The sequence below is a fragment of the Dermochelys coriacea genome, chromosome 9 (assembly GCF_009764565.3).
Source record: "Dermochelys coriacea isolate rDerCor1 chromosome 9, rDerCor1.pri.v4, whole genome shotgun sequence".
Taxonomy (NCBI): Eukaryota; Metazoa; Chordata; order Testudines; family Dermochelyidae; genus Dermochelys; species Dermochelys coriacea.
Genome location: NC_050076.1, coordinates 18,091,021 through 18,108,636, shown reverse-complemented (window position 1 = coordinate 18,108,636; position 17,616 = coordinate 18,091,021). Strand labels below are relative to the sequence as shown.

At 40.6% G+C, this 17,616-nt stretch overlaps 1 protein-coding gene and 1 long non-coding RNA gene across 2 annotated transcripts in view; both read left to right on the top strand.

Annotated features, from left to right (window-relative positions):
• LOC119861396 (multiple epidermal growth factor-like domains protein 6) overlaps positions 1 to 17,616 on the top strand; it is a 309,492-nt gene that overhangs the window by 69,946 nt on the left and 221,930 nt on the right. The window lies entirely within an intron of this gene.
• On the top strand, positions 9,808 to 17,175 carry LOC122455774. The gene is made up of 3 exons (XR_006274235.1): positions 9,808 to 9,927; positions 14,160 to 14,166; positions 17,166 to 17,175. It is a non-coding gene; the product is annotated as an uncharacterized LOC122455774 (long non-coding RNA).

Genomic DNA, 17,616 nt, shown 5'->3' with positions numbered 1-17,616 from the left:
GCTCCCTTTATACAGACAAATGACATAACTTTAAATGCACTATTGATTTGTAATGACTTCTTAGTGTGTTTTGTTTCATTCAAGATCCATTATGTGGTGTTAGTACTGGTGAAAGGGAGCAGATTGTCAACTCCGGAGCTTTGCATCCTCACTTCGGACCAACAACATCCATCAACCCTCCCCAGCTGGATGAACTATTCTAAGTAGAGAGGGTTGTTCAGGGTTTGGTTCCTCTCCTGAGACTTCCAACTCAGATGCCAGTTAGTGTAAATTGAAGTAGCTGTTTTAGTATGGTGAACTCCTATCTATAATCTGGACTTAGACCACCTTTATGAATAACTAATATCATGTAGTACATATCAGGTATTATGAACACATACTGAATAAAAGAAACCAAACAAATGCTGATTGTTTACAAGTATATCTCATTTTGCTATGTTACACAGAGTAGTTATTAGTGGTACAATAGTTATTTGCAGGGCCAGAGACTGTTTCACATCAGAAAGTTTCCTTCTCTGAAAATATATTCTTGAACCAGAGGAAATCTCAGACCTCCATGATGGCTCATAAATCTTTTCAGCTTCCATCAGCTCCCTGCAGTGATGGTTTTAATGAAACACTGAAGTTCACATCTGTTTTTTACTAGAATGGATTTATGAGTGAATACAAAAGGGCTCCTTATTTAAAAACAAAGACCTGAGGCTTGTAAGAATGCCACAGGAGTTGAAAGTGACTCTAAACGAGTCTATTTTAAATTAGTCTTCAAGACCATTTTTTGTGTACTTCACGCTTCAAAGGCATCCCCGCTATGTTTATGATAGGTAAAATCTATATAGGTCATTGCTTAGTATTGGTTTGTGTTTATTTTACTATATCAACATTTGGCTACATTAGGTTAGTATCTATACCCAGTACATTTATTTATCCTATGTATTTTATCCACCCAGGCTATAATCTTTCAGGGCTAGGAGTCAGTCTTCATCTTTGTTTACACAGTGCCCAACATATTATTGGCCTTTGATAACCAACAATGAAAATTATTGATAGCATGAATACAATAACCTTCTGTTGTGGACATGCACTTCTCAAAAGGGCAGTAGAACCAGTCCAGCTCCACTATGTACAGAATGGGAAGATGTAGAGAGGGTATGAAGATGATCTGTACTCCAAAGCTCACTGATTTCACTGAGGATTCCTCAGATGAGTGGGGCAGGCCTAGGAAAGAAGTATTCGTATATTCTGTATTCTGAAGTGGGAGGAAACAAGATGCTGTGGAGCACTATGCAGTCCTGATCTACAGTTGCAAAGTAACTTTAAGTGGCTTTCTGTGGCTGTGTGGGAGGATATTGTATTCTCACTTTTCCACAGCTGACTCCTGCACAAAATCATCTTTTTATATTGGATAGGCTTTAGCCTTAAATAGATAGATTTGGTGGCTCATCAGCATTCTTTCGGAACTCACCATACATTCTGCTTGGTTGTATATGTACTGATTAGGAGACAGCTTGGTCTAGTACAGGGATCAGCAACCTTTGGCACATGGCCCATCAGGGAAATCTGCTGACAGGCCAGGATAGTTTGTTTACCTGCAGCATCCGCAGGTTCGGCCAATCGCAGCTCCCACTGGCCGCAGTTCGACATTCCAACCAATGGGGGTTGCGGGAAGCGGTGGCCAGCACATCCCTCAGCCTCCACTGCTTCCCGCAGCCCCCATTGCCAGCGGATTTCCCTGATGGGCCGTGTGCCAAAGGTTGCCGATCCCTGGTCTAGTAGATAGGGCACTAGACTGCGAGTCAGGAGATCTGGTTTCTAGGCTTGGCACTGACCTGTTGTGTGACCTCTGCTTCACCTCTATCTCACTGTTTTTCCCCTCTCCCTCTCTCCCCCACCCCCATTTAAGGTATGTTGACAGCTGGGAGATGTAATTTCCAACTCAGGTAGACATATGTGCTCTAGTTCTGATTTGAGATAGTGTGTTAAAAATAACAGCATGGCCACAGTGGCACAAGCAGCGGCTTGGGCTAGCTACCAAGTACAATCCTGTCCAATCCTAGGAATGTACTGGGGCAGCTAGTCCAAGTCACTACCTGTGCTGCTATAGGTCACGCTGCTATTTTTAGCATGCCAATTTGATCAGAGCTAGTATGTGTATGTATACCCAAGATGGGAATTTCATTTGCCAGTTGCCAGTATATATATAACCCTGTTGTAAGCTCTTTCCGAGTGTTGACAGTCTCTCTTGTTATGTGCTTATACAGGGCCTAGCACAATGGGACCTTGATTTTGGTTGAAGGCTTTAGGCACTACCATAATATAAATTGTACTGTGTTTAGACAGGATGATTGAGTCATAAAATCATTGTTACTCTTTGTATTGTCTTTTAGTCTCTAGTATCTCTTATTTCATGTAAACAGAGAAAGTGCCATGATGAAGATTAATTGCATATAAAGCCATTTGTGATGTTGTTAAATAAATTGCACTTCTGGACTTCTGGGACAATAGACTTGTGACTATGAAGCTACACAGATTCCTATTTAGAGCATACAGTGAACAATAAATTATAAGGCTAAACCCATGTACTGTATTTAGTGTTTGTAGGTAACTCTTAAAGGCCTGATTCAATTTCTTTGAAGTGAAGGGGAATGGAGGCAACTTCAGCTCCTCCCTTGATTGAGTCTAAATAACCTCATCAGAAAACATTAAGTGCATTTTTTATAACAGGGAAATCTTGTATAGTGTTTTTCCTTCAGTTCAGCTGCAGTATTTTGTATCTACGTAAGCCATCAACACTTGCAAGCAAACTGTCAAGTGATCAGCCATGGAAATTGAATCAACATGTGTTGCTCAATGCCAGCCATCAAAACCTTAATTAGGTCGGTAGGCCCACTTTAGGACATGTGACCTGGTAAGACTTTTGGATGCACGGTTGTGGAAAACAGGCAGAGAGAAATGATTTTTTTTCCCCCTCCAAAACAGAGGTATACTTTACTCAGACACTTTAATAAGCAGGTAAAAAAAGAGTACTCTGAGATGTATTAACGAATATTTTTAAACATCTTCTTTGGAGTGTGGTTTCTTTATGAAAAATATAAACTGAATTTCCAAGTTGGTTTTGCATTGGCACAGAGGCAAATTTCCCATAGTATACCATAAATATGCAAATCAATTGACTAATTTTTGTCCCTAGTAAATTTTTCTGGTAGAAACAATGCAGACTGGTGGTTTTATATCTATTTCCCTTCAGTATGGCTAAGAAAACTTTACACCTAATGTGGTCATTTGATTCGTGACTACAGAAAGAGGAGGATTAACATTTGTAAGCTTTTCAGAATAGTACCAACTTTAAAACATAGCTCCATTTCAAATAGCAGCATATACTGTGTAGGGCATTTACTACTCTGAATGGACTCTATAGAATCTGAGGGTGCATATTTAAATAAGACTGATAAATTGTTTAAAACCAAATTAAGAAATGCCAGTGCTGACTCCCATGGTCAAACTCTAATGTAAAGTTTGACTCTCTCTAACTGATGTCTGTATGATAGTTAACTTAAGAGTCTGAGCAGTGTGAGAAAGCAAATTTATGGGTAATGGTATATGCTGCTTTTAGTTAATCGGGTATTATTTGTAGTCAGGAGCCAAAGAGCAGCGAGGAAATAATATAACAAGTTTGTACTCTCTGGACTGTTTTTTCTTAAATGGCCTATAGAGGTTTTTTTGTTTCTTTTGCGCACCTCAAAGCAAAATGATAGCTACACAGAATTGTTCTGTTTGTAACCAGACATAGACTGTAGGGACACTTTTAGACCATCCTACTCATGTTGTGCTTTGTTAGTGCTATATAATTTCTAAGTAGAATAGATGGCTGTCAGCATTCTAAGGAGTGTTTCTGAGGGGATTTGTTGGGGTTATAACAGCAGATATGGTGTGCTAGAGCTGCAGAGAGTTCATTAGTCTCTTATTAAATGACTAGTGACGCAGAAACCCTCCATATCTGAAGAGACTTTAAATAAACGAATTGTAAAATTATGATGTTTCTGCTTCCTACACTACAGAAGGAAGGGAAGGATGAGAGGATTTCCTGGGACCTACACAGGACAGCTGCAAGTGATAAGACCCATGTAGGTTCATGGTAAGCCGGAGGCCACCAAGTCAGAGACTGAATTCTATGTCTGGCCGCCAGGACTATGATTGGTTGGGTCAGTGATTGTGCTAGTTGGATGGACTGTGGCCCAGGCCAGAGAGGAACCTTGGTTGACACTGAGACATTGTTGTACCTCTGGATCCAATGCCATCAGAGTGGACAGAGTCCATGTCAATCCCATGTGCTAGAGGGAAGGGGTGAATGTGCGTGCATATTTTAGGTCTATTTCTTGTCAGTTTCCTGATATGAGCTAGGAGTATTGTTGTGATCTTGCTTTCTAGAATACATGGATTTGTATGACAAAAATTGATTTGCTTCACATTTTTGTGATCTCCACTGCTTTGTAACTCTAGCGGTAGCTGTGTTATTAGCTTTTCTTTTCCTGTAGTAAGTAGCCCTTTCAGATAAAGGGTGATTTAGAAGATTTGAATCCCCAGATTCAAGCCAACCCCTTTCTTTTGGCTTAAGAGCTTATTTTCTCCTTCAGATTCAGCAAGAATCATGCAAGAACAGCTGTTCCCATGATCTTTCAGCCCAAGAGGACAGAAATCTTGCCAAAACAGATTATATAATGTGGTTTCCATTGTACTACTACAGCTGTTGAGATTTTAGCACCACTCAATGAGATTTCAACCCCTGCTTTGGTATAGCTTCAAGGCAAAATCCTACTTATCCTAAATCAACAAGACCCCTTCTTGTTGGCCTGTATCTACACAGGATTTTAAGTAAACTTCTGCTGCACCACTGACTACATACAGTGCAGTAGAAAGTAACCAGCTACCTACCTTTATTCTAAAATTATACAGTCTTAAAACTTCTTAAGTAGATGCCAATATTTTGGCAGAGAAAAAACACTTAGCATTTTTTGACACTTAATTGATACTTTGATATATTTACAAACCAGCAGGCACAACTGAGGATGGATATTTAGACTCTTGGGGCCAGATTATGATAGTCCTATTCGTCTTGAGCAGCATCCTATTCCACAAGTGGTCTGAGTGACTTGTGGTGTTAAGGTAGCAAAGTCTGGCCCTTGAAGATCAGGACAGGGAGATTTAACAGTATTAAATCCTCAGTGGGTTCTCTTGTAACACATGTCATGACTAGAAATAGGAATTGGGCAATTGAATAGAAGTTCACCAAGGTCTAAGGGAAGAAAATACAACAAAAGTACTTTGCTGAATATGCACTTTTTGTAGGAGCCAATAACTCCACTTTATTGCAACAATTGTCTTGTCTGTGACTTGTTTTTGCTTCTGGAACAACTAACTGCTTTGGCCTTGAGGAATTCTTTAGACATGTCTTGGTTCTCTGATGTATAGTTTCAGCTTTGTCTGACAACTTTCCAATGTCTACCAAGGTTAACTGTATGGGGGAGGATTTTCTAATACCAACAAAGATGCAGTGCAAAGACTGTTTATGCTATGTTTGTCTCAGAGTAAATATTTGTAGTTAAATTTGAGATTTTTTTTCTAATCTTCAGGCCAGATCCTCAACTGGTGTAAATTTCTGTAGTATCATTGAAGTCACTGGAACTATGTTGATTTACACTAGCTAAGGAGCTGTCCTTTTATCTACCTTTTTCTCTTCTCTTGGTGCATTTGGGCATTACTGCACCACAAATAAATAACATTTTTTAAGATGTCTACTGTGACAAAGCTCTGTCCTTGTCTCTGCAGGTCCCGCATTTCCTGGCAGATTTCGCTAGCCTCAGAGGCTCACTGTGACCTTCCACATAACCCTTGTCTCTCTAGAGACAAGGGTAACAGTCTACTGAGACATTTTCATCATAAGCCAGCAAGGAAGGTGAGGAGAAGCTATCCTCCCTTGCACAGTCTCTGTTGTCTCCCAGTCTCAGTGATTAATTGGGGGGGGGGGCAAAGGAGGGAGCCTGGGCCCACCCTCTACTCCAGGCTCCAGCCCAGGGACCCTAATAGTATCAGCTATGGTAGCTGACCTTTTAGAAACATGACACATACAATTCCCTGGGCTACTTCCCCACAGCAGCCCCCACATCCCCTTATCTCAGGGCCTCCTTCCTTGTGCCTGATATGGTGTGTACTGCTCAGTCTCTCCAACAGCACAACTTCCTCCCACAGCTCCTGACATCCATAACCACCTGACCAACTGGGAGGCTTTGAACTAGTTTCAGCCAGTCCCTGATTGGCTTCAGGTGTCCCAATCAACCTAGCCTTCTCCTTGCCTTCTGGAAAGTTCTTAATTGGCCCCAGGTGTCTTAATTGACCTGGAGCTGCCATTTAACTTATCCTGGTACCAGGGATTTGTTTAGCCTGGAGCTAATATATCTATCTCCCACTACTTTTCTACAGCCATCTGGCCTTGCCCCATCACACTACCTATTATCCTCTAATCTTAAAGTACTTTACGAACATTAATTAGATAAATCTCAGTTTTCCTATGGGAAAGATAAGTATTATTTATCCTTGTTGTACAAATGAGAGAAAATGTGGCAAAGAGAGGTTAAATCTTTAAAGTCATACAGTGAATTGGTAGCAGTGGCAGTAGCTAAACCAATATTTCCTGATTCTGTTCTAACCACTGGACAGAAGTCCCTACAGGAGATAATGTTTGCTACACAAACTAATGATATACACTTGGTGTTTCCTGGTAGCTTGTTAGAAAAATACAAGCCTTTGGGGACGTGGGGAACTATTGTGGCTTGATTTTTTTCAGAAGTTCTGGGCATGACTTTATGAGCCGAACAAAGACCCACTTTTTTACAAATAGAATTTTTCATTCAGATGTTTGGATAAGGGCCAGTTATCTCTCTGGATATTTATTTAGCCTGTTGTGTAATGGACTGATAAAACAGTTTTGCTATAAGGGAGCTAAAATGTGTTTCCATTCCCAGTTTCAGCCCACTTACATAACTATACATTTATAATTGCAAGAGTGATGGATAAAAATCTTTTGGCTGATTAGTACTGGAAAGGTCTTGGGGACAATAGACATAAAAGTGTAATGTTTAATATAAATGGACAGAAAAAACCCTAATTGAACAAAGATTACGCTGCACATTATGTCTAAATATGCCTCAGGGTTATCTATCCATACTCATGTTTGGGATGTTGACATGTTATACCGGGTAATTTTGGTTTAATCAGATATTCCCAGGAAGCTAAACCCTATGCAATTGTCTCCCAAATCATTATATCCTCTTCTGAGTTTTAGATATACAGGTCATTGGTCTCTGAAATGTCTTCTGACTTTTTAGCTACAATGCAAGCTTTGTACTCTTAAAAAAAAATGCGTGCAATGAGACCTTCCCCTTCAAGCTTTAGAAACTGGGAGTGGGTGCTTAGACTCTCTATGCAAAAAGCAAAATTATCTATATAATATTTGATGAACAATGATTTTTCCTCCAGGGTTCCTATTTCATGCTTTTATTTTAATAGATCTTGTTAAACAATGAGGCAGGTAATTCTCTGTTTGCTTTTAATGACTGGCTTTCAAAAAAGTGCTGCCATTCATCAAGTTTAATGCTTAATTATTGTTCCCTAGGCCATTCACAAATATGCCCTGAAACAGTCTATCAGCGTAAAGATTGAGGTAATTTTTTGTCTAGGGAGTATTTCATAAATTTCTCTTGATGAATCAAGCCATAAAAATTGGAAACAATCAGCTATGATGTTTGTTATTTGTGTATGTGCTGCTATATGTAATAGACAACTTTTATAGGCATTGGTACTATTGGAAAGTAAGCCTGACATTGTCTCTGCTTCTAAAATTTGGACCATCTCTTCAAGAACATTATTCAAAGCCCACTGAATCACAGAACAATAGAAATGTAGGGCTAGAAGGGATGTCAAGGTATCATCAAGTCCATCCCCCTGCAAAGAGGCAGGACCAAGTAAACATAAACCATCCCTGAGAGCGGTTGGTCCATCTAGGGCCATCCTTGGGATATATGGGGCCCTGTGTAGTATTATTAAACTGGTGCCCCTACAGCGATGCATTCGGCTCTGTGAATATGGCCCTTGCCTTCTGTCTAGTAAGGAGATTGCAGCGCATGCTGGGTGTCTGGGAGCCAACCCGCTCTTACCTGCTGTCCCGGTCATAGGTGCGGACTCTGTGGATGGGTGCTCCAGGGCTGGAGCACTCATGGGGAAAATTTAGTGAGTGCAGAGCACCCACCGGTGCCAAGGTCCCCTCCTCAACCCCCTCCCCCTACGCCTCTCGCATGCTGGTGGCCCCGCACTTACCAACACCTTCCATCCCTGCCAGCATATCCGGAGCACCGCAAACAGCTGATTCATGGCATTCAAGCTCTGGGAGAGGGGGGAGGAGCAGGGATAGGGCGCGCTCAGGGGAGGAGGTGGGGAAGAGGCTGGCAGGAGTGGGAAGAGGTGGGGTGGAGTGGGGGCAGAGCTTGATGCAGAGGGCGGGGGTCGAGCACCCCCTGGCAAGATGAAAAGTTGGCACTTATGGTCCAGGTGGTGCTCCAAATTTTTGGGTGCCCTACGCAGTTGCATAGGTCCTGGGTCAATTCTGTTCTTAAAAACCTCCTGGGATGGGAATTTCATGGCCTCCTTTGGTACTGTTTCAAAACTTAACTACTCTTAAAGTCAGGTTAGGAAAAACTTCCTATCTCCCCCTTACCGCAGATTAAGCTCTTTACTTCTTGTCCTCCCTTCAGTGGATATGTAAAAAGGATGGTTATCAATTGTTCTCCAATAGCCCTTAACATATTTGAAGACTGATATCAGGTCCCCCGCTGTCTTCTTTTATCAAGATTCAATATGCATGCCCAGTTCCTTTAAACTTTCCTCATAGGTCAGGTTATAGTTTTTGTTGGTCTCCTCTGGACTATTACTAATGTATGCACCTTTCCTAAAGTGCAGCCCCTAGAATTGGAAACAGTACTCCAGCTGAAGGCTCATCCGTGCCGAGTAGATGGGACAATTGCCTCCCATGTCTTACATATGTCGCTCCTGTTAAAACACCCCTAAATTAATCTTTTTTACAGCTGTCTCATTGTTGATTTGCATTCAATATAATCCCCAAATCATTTTCAGCAATTGTATCACCTCACCAGTTATTTTCCATTTTGTAGTTGTACGTTTTGATTTTTTTTCCTTCCTAAGGCCATGTCTACACTTACTGGTAGATTGGCACAGCTGTAATGGATGCAGTAGGTGTCTATTTAGCAGATCTAGTGAAGACCCACTAAACTGATGGCAGAATGCTCTCCGATCGACTCCGGTACTCCACTGGAACAAGAAGAGTAAAGTAAGTTGATGAGAGAGTGTCTCCCGTTGACGCAGTGCAGTGTAGGCACTGTAGTAAGTCGATCAAAGATATATCTACTCCAATTATGTTGTTCGTGTAACTTAGGTCGAGTTACCTCATAGTGTAGACAAGGCCTAAGTGAGGTACTCTGCATTTGTTTTATTGAATTTAATCTTGATCAGTTCAGGCCAAGTCTTCAATTTGTCAAGGTCATTTTGAATTCTAATCCTCTCTTCCAAAGTGCTTGCAACCCCTCCCTGCTTGGTGTCATCCACAAATCCTATAAGCATACACTCCACTCCTTTTATCCAACTCATTAATGAAAATATTGAACAGTAGTGGACCCAGGACTGACCCCCATGGGACCCCACTAGATATACCCTCCCCGTCGGAGAGAAAACCTCTGATAACTGCTCTTTGAGTATGGTCTTTCAACCAGTTGTGCACCCACCTTATAGTAATGTCACTTCCCCAGTTTGCTTATGAGAATGTCATGTGGGACTGTGTCAAAAGGCTTACCAAAATCAAGATATGTCATGACTACAGCTTTCCCCATCCATTAGATTAATAACCTTGTCAAAGAAGTAATTTAAGTTGGTTGGGTATGATTAGTTCTTGACATTCATATTATTTATTCCTTATGACCCTATTATCCTCTAGATGCTTATACTTCGATAGTTTAATAATTTGTTCCAGTATCTTTCAAGATATCAAAATTAGAATGACTGTTCTATAATTCCCCAGGTCCTTTTTGTTCCCCTTTTTAAAATGTTTGCCCTTCTCCAGTCATCTTGCAGTAGCCAAGAGAATGAGGGGACAGGCAGAGCAGCTGAGACCACCTGCTTCACATCAGCTAAAATACTGTGGGGACAACACGGGGTTGAGGGGAGGAAAGCTCCTTCTCCATTTTAGCAACCAGTATGAGCGAGTGAGAATGTATGTGTGTGTGTGTGTGTGGGGGGGGGGAGGTTCCAAACATATGTGACACCTTCTAAGCAGAGACTGAGCTCCCTAGATGGGTACAGGGACAGCTAGTAGTTGTCTGCCAAATTGTTAACATAATTTTCAGGACTTGATTATTTAATTTTATTATTTATTGGTTTATATCCCATCTTTCACCTGCCTTTAAGCACTTTATGGACTTATAGACTGTATGCATATAGCAATTGCTTTGCTTCTCCCACCACTGAAATGCATTCACCACTGGGGTAGAATGCAGCAGTCATTGCAATAGCGCCAGCAGCAATATATATATATAAGAATATTTTTGTTAAGGCCCCAAACAAGGTTTGGGGCCCCATTGTGCTGAGGACTGTGAACACACAACAAAAAGATGGTGCTATCCCAAAGATTTTATAGTCTAAGTATATGAGGAGAAGTACACGAGGAGAGCCAAAAGTGGATACAAGAGATGGGGAGAGCAGAAGTTAATGGTGAAATTATAATTAGAGTAACAGCAGTGATTCCTAATCATTGTCTTAGAATAATCTATCCAGTTAAAGCAACAGAAGAATATATGTAGGAATATAATTTCTCGTAGTATAATTTGACCAAAGCATCAGAACTAGCACCATTCCTTTTAAGAAATTTCTGTGGGATCTCTAATGACCGTAAGTGGTTATGCCATCAGTTACAGTCTGAAAGACAGCACCTGCAAAAAGCACAGCATCCCCAATGTCATGGTGAAACACTGACTCACTAGTGACTCAAGAATACTTGAACAATAAGATGTATTTTTAATATTTATCAGGTCATCTATCTTTTGAAGGACTCCTTTATAGTCTTGGTTAAATAATTTATGAACTTTTTAAGAACCTTCTACTTTTAGACTTATTCCTTAGATACTTTTTCAAAATTCTTCAAATGAACAATAACCAACCAACCAAAATTCATATTTACTAAAATACATTGGGCTTAAAACCACATGAACCAGGAAATTGAAATTTAAGGATGAAATGACATCCTTAACTCATCCATTTTGTCTAAATATTCAGGTGATAGGATATCATATCAGAAGAGGAAATAGGCTCCAGAACACAATAGAGAGTGTTCTTAGAAATCTACATTGCTTCCTAGACTCTGTCGACTTAGCTAGAAAAAAATTCTATCTTAATTATGAATTATCCTGGCCTCAGGGAGTTGTTGTTTGTAAGATGTCATGCCCACAGTGCAGATCAGACAAGTAAGCGGTAGAAGGGGCTTCTATGAAAAGTGGTTTGAAAATTGGACACTGATGTGAAGTCTGACCATAAGGCACTGGAAAAAGCTGGGGTGTTCTTGTACTGATTCAATAGCTCTGCTATCAGTAGACCTGGTGCTACTTTCTTCAATTATTTTTATGGTAAAAGAAAAATGTTTGGTGGAAAAATAATCCGCTTTTCCTCAAGTGTACAACATGCTTATAAAGTGTGGCTCTTGTCCCCCTCAAGTGGCTAATCAATGTAGAAGATAACAGCCTAACACTGTTTTCAGCTATTGGAGTTACTCCTTTAACTCATGTTCCAGAGTTCTGGGCTTTGGTGCTGATGGTCTTAGATTCAAACCTTGATGAGGACCTATTGTTAACAACTATTACATATAATCAGTAGCCAAGTTCTCTCTCCCACTAAGGGATATTCATTGAAACTTGATTTAATGCATCAGATTTGGAAAATTCATACACAGAATAGGCTGCTTCCAAAACTTGGGAATGAAGTTCTCAGGGATGAAGGGTGTGTGAGCCAAAAGAGAGAAGCGATATAGTGTTCATTTGTTTACTTGATTGTTTCCACAGAATTACAGCCATGAAGTTCTGAGAGTTAAAATGCTTCTCATTTCAGTTTCTGTTGTTATTAAGATATCCCTCTGAAACAAATGTCTTCCCATTGAGGAAATACAGAATTTCTTAATGTGTTTTGCTAGAAGTTAAATATGTAATAAAATTTGGGATTATATCCCCCTACCAAAAATAATTGATTTAGTTCTTGAGGAACTGATTGGCATATATGTTACTAGAGTGAATATAATGGAAGCAGCTGGAAATTCATTATAGCTCTTCCTAAAATAGTGACAGTTCCTGGAAGAGTTAGGGAGAGCAAGAGTTGTAAGGTATATACTCATTAGTTGTCTTTTTCTTGCTACATAAAATTTCTGCCATATGTATCTCATGGAAGGCAAGATGAATTGGATAAGCACTTGGCAGCCTTCCACACCAGTAGAGGCAGCAAGCTTCCATTAATCACTGTAGCCTGTTTAGTCCTTGCAACTTTTTTGTGGTTTCTGCACTCTGAGCTGATGGTGAGTGCACTGCACTTTAGCAAGGAGAATGCAGAAGATGTTTGTTGGGAACAAAAAGAAATGTTTTAACTCTTCAAACCACTTTGCTGGAAAGGGTAGAAAAAACACCAGATTTAAGAAAACAATTCAATAGAGAGAGGAAATGTCTTGAAAGGGGAGCCTGGTAGCTTTGCAGTGGTATGTTTTTTTTTTCTTTATAATGGAGAATTTTGCAATGTCAGCTAGTGAAGAGATACTGAATCATGGTGTCTTTGCTCAGCAAGCTACATACACTGAAAAGGGAACATGGTTTTCAGGGGGACAACAGTGATTTGATGTGCAGTTTCTATATTCTGCCCCCTCTTTGTTCCTTAAGGACATATTTAGGCATGAGAGTGAGAGAGGAGTAGATCTGCACTGCACATTTAACCCAGTAAAAGGTAGTTTTTTGAGGTGTGCCTCTGCATTTACAAGTTTATTTTTTAATATTCTGACTGACTGGGTTAGCAGTACTGCTAGCCCCATTATTACCCTGCTTAAAATCAAGATGCTGGAGGATCTAACAAACAGAATATACTATATACTCTACATGTTAATGCAAGGCTTAGTAAAACTGTTTAGTCACAAAGCTAGTTTTGTAAATCAGCTAGGATAAAACGGAAAATAAAGGATGACTCAGGAGGAAATGGATTTGCAAATTACATATACTTTTGTAGTTATTGTCAATATTTTTGGAATCAAAGAATAATAGTAACTGGAGCTGTGAAAGACCTCCTGGTCCCTACTGTACGTATCCTTGAGTTCATTGCAGAGAAGAGATTAGGTCTGATCACCCTGCCAACAAAAAGACAACAAGCAAGGTGGCAAGACAACAGGAAAGTCACCTATATTTCACCCTTACTCAGAGCTTTGTGGACTCTGTGGATCATTCCTCAGTAAGCACCCCTAAATTCTATGGCTTTGTTAGTTTATTCTATCACCATGAAAGATCCTTTACCCATACAAAATTACACACCCCCGATGCTCGGAGCTGAATGTATTCAATGACATGAAATTAGTCATGATTCTTTTCAACAGTGATTATTTTTGATGATCTCCAGGTGGCCCATGTCACAGTAGTCAGCTGTTGCCATTTTGTCCAGACAGCCTGGCTCAGAACTTACGTTCCCTACCAGGTGTGCCAAATAATTGGGAAGCTTGTAGCCAGCTTTAGGGGCACGTCTCCCTGGGTCTTTGCTGCGTGCTGTTGAGCCTAGCTGCAGCAATACTGAATTCCATGACATCTTGGGAAACTGCCAACATGTGTGGATGTGGAATTGTGGAGTCCATGGGGATCTGACTGAGATTAATGGGACCATTTGCATCTCTGTGAGCTATTGTTTTAGGCTCTCTGCAGACTCAGAAAGATCACACTGCATTGGTTTACATTTGGTTAATGTTTTCAAGGTTAACTCTGCAACCCTGAGCGCTAGAAAGAACTTATTTTTAAAGTTGAAAGCTGAGAATCTAGAACACATGTCTATGGGGTTTATCCCACAGATAAGGAATAAACAGGCAGGGGGAGGCTCTCCAATTATTGTACATAACCAGCTAAAGTGCACTGCGTGGCATTTATTTTCTCTATTTCTTAATGGATTGTGGTAAGAGACTTACTAAGTGTATTCTCTGAAATTCGTTAGGGGGAGTAATATGAACACTTCTTTACGTGGTTTGAAGGAAACTGATTCAGCTATTTGGCACAAATTTAATGTTGTTTAAAACCAGAGAGTAGACCTAGAAAAGCTTCTTTATACATGTCTTTAGTTACAGAAGAATCTCATAGAAATCAAGACTGTCATGACAGGACTGCATTCGTTGATTTCTCCTTGTTTGCCCTTCTATTTGTCAGTGTTAGAGCAGTGTTACAGTTTTTGATATACCCTAGATCAGAACACAGATATGTATGTTTTTCTCCCAAAGCACTAAACCATAAGCAAAAGGATGTTGCAGAATACTGTGTATCTTTTTTTTTTCCACTTGGTTTGTAGACATGGTCTTTATCACTGAGGCCATTTCTACACTGCAAAATTATGTCGACCTAAGTTACATTGGCATACAGCCCCCTCAGTTATTATACCACTTGTGTGTGTGCATACTTGGCTCCTTGTGTCAGCCATGCATGTCTTTGCCAGGAGTGCTTGTATTGATGTAGAGTGCAGCGCGCTGTGGATTGGGATCCCACTGTGCAACTCGCCACCATCCAACGCAGGGGAGTTTTTGCAATGTCTGGGGGGGCCGAAATGAGTCATGGAGGTGTGACTGGGAGCATAACGCAGTGTTCTACATCCCATAATTTCATTAGCATCCCATAATATTTCATGCCTTCTTTTCAAAAATCCCCACAAACCCTCGCTGTCCTCTATCTCTGCAGAAGCTTGTAGCCTGCACAGCTCTGCAACACTCGTGATAACAGTGCAAGCACGGGTAAGCACAGGGTACATGACCCTGCAGTATTTGAGGAGCCGCAGGGAACATGATGATTCCTTGAAGGCTAGATTGCTGTAGGACATAGAAAGAAATGATTCAAGGTTGTTGGTGGCATTCATAGAGTAGCTGGTGGAGTGCCAGTTTTGGACCTGAAAAACAAACACTGACTGGTGGGATTGCATTGTCATCCAGGTTTGGCATGATTAGTAGTGGCTGCACAACTTTTGGATGCACAAAGCCCCATTTCTGGATCTGTGTGCCAACTTGCCCCAGCTCTTCAGTGCGGGGACACCATAATGAAAACTGCGCTGGCAGTTGAGAAGCGAGTGGTGATTGCCTTGTGGAAACTTGCAATGCCAGATTATTGTTCAGTTGGGAATCAATTTGAAGTTGAGAAATCCACCACAGGGGCAGTTGTTGATGCAACTACATTGACCGTGACTCTTCTGTGCTCGGGCAGGTTGTGTTACACCGACCTAAATTCCAGTGGAGAAAGTGCTATGTCGATGGGAAAGCTTCTCCTATCAACATAGCTACCATCTCTTGGGGAGGTGGAGCTCTCCCATTGGTGTAGGCAGTGTCTTTACTAAGGCCTGGTCTACACTAACGAGGTAAGTCAATCTAAGTTACTTTAGTTAAGTCAGCATAGCGGGACACTTACATCGGCAGGAGCTAAATTTAAGTGAAGACACATCCATAGCTAGGTTGACTTAAGTTGCCTTGTGTAAACCTAATTGTGTAGTGTAGACTAGATCTAAATCACCGTGTAGATAAGTCCCAATTCACACAGCTTGATTTTCAACCTCTATTCTGAAGAATATTATAGGTACAAAATAGGGTGGTACGTAATGAAGCTTCAATAGGGATTGACTTTAATCTTGCCTTTTTTTTTATGATTGTCTTAACAATTGCCATCAGTCACTGACTTTCATGAGCACGAAAAACTTCACATTTGGCCTCTGACTCTTATCTTGCTTCCCAAAATATCATTCTAAAAAGAGACTAAGGGCTTGTCTAAACGTATAATGCTGCAGAGGTGCTGCTGCATCCGTGTAGCTGCACCGCTGTATAACTTAGGGCTTGTTTTCACTACCAGCTAAATTGGCACTGCTGTGATTGATGCAGTGGGCATCGATTTAGTGGGTCTAGTGAAGATGCGGCAAGTTGAAGGCAGAGCGCTCTTCCGTCTACTTTAATACTCTACCTCCCTGAGAGGTGGTAGCTATGTTACTGGGAGAAACTTCCCCTTTGACATAGCGCGTTCACCACTGGGAGTTAGGTCGGCATACTTGTATCACTGAGGAATGTGGATTTTTGTAGTATAGACCAAGTCTAAAACTCTCTTACTGACAGTTGAATCCCATTTGTGAAATTGTTGTTTTTATAATGCAACTATGTATGTAAATTCTTATGATATAATTCCTGTAAATACAGTATACATAATACACCTGAATGATACAAAACTCATTACGATATGTCAGTTAATAGAGTAGTTTTCATAATCTAAGGTCTTAGTCATTTAATGAAATTCACAAACAGGGTATAATGTAGTAGTCTTTACTCAGGCAAAGCTCCGATTGACTTCATTTGCCTGACTAGAGGCTGCAGAAACTGGTCTAAGAGCACAATATTAATTCTCAGTTGCTATCTGTTCTATTGTAAGACAACAATGACCAAATTATGGCTGCTCCTGTGCAGAAGCATTGAGGTTGGGAGTGTACAGAACAGGGATCCATTTCCTCTACCGTTGTACAGTTAAACAGAGGAAGCCATAGTAGAGCTGTGTGCGCTCCCTAGTTGCAAGCTGTGGGCTTCCAGCCAGTACTGTGTGCTATCCTCCTCACCACAGCTCAAACACCCCATTTCTCTGCTGGTTGCAAGAGTCCTGAGTTGACCATAACATTTTAGCTTTCTCATTTAATTCAGTGCAATAACCTTTGAGTTACTCTCAACCCTAGAACACAGAGGTAGGTTTTATAAATACAATATGATAAATCAAAGCTGCTTTCAACAGCAAGTGAATTGTATTTGAATCCAAATACGTCCTGAGCACAGGAACAAGCACCATGTCAATGAAATATGTCCCAGTAAAGGCTAGTATATTGTATGTATTGCATTATGCCCTTAGCAGTCAATATATGTTAATACAAATTTGAATCCAAATCTAGTTTGCAGATCTTGAAATGTTAATATACCATTTTCCATCTGGCAGAAATATCTGTCTGTGAGAATTCCTGAGTGACAAAACTACATGGATATTTACTTATAACTTCTCAGCTCCAATACAGCATCTGGTTTTCACTAGATTCCGCCTCCTACCCAATTTTACATTTGGGTAAATAAAGCATAAGAAGATAAACTGACTTACTTAAGATCATCAAGTGACTGAGAGGCTCAAACCAGATTTAAACCTCCCATTTCTCTGAGAAAGCCTCCCTACAACATACTCTGTCCCCACCTTTGGGTCCTTGGCAATGTCTGAGTGGCTGGATTTTGGGGGG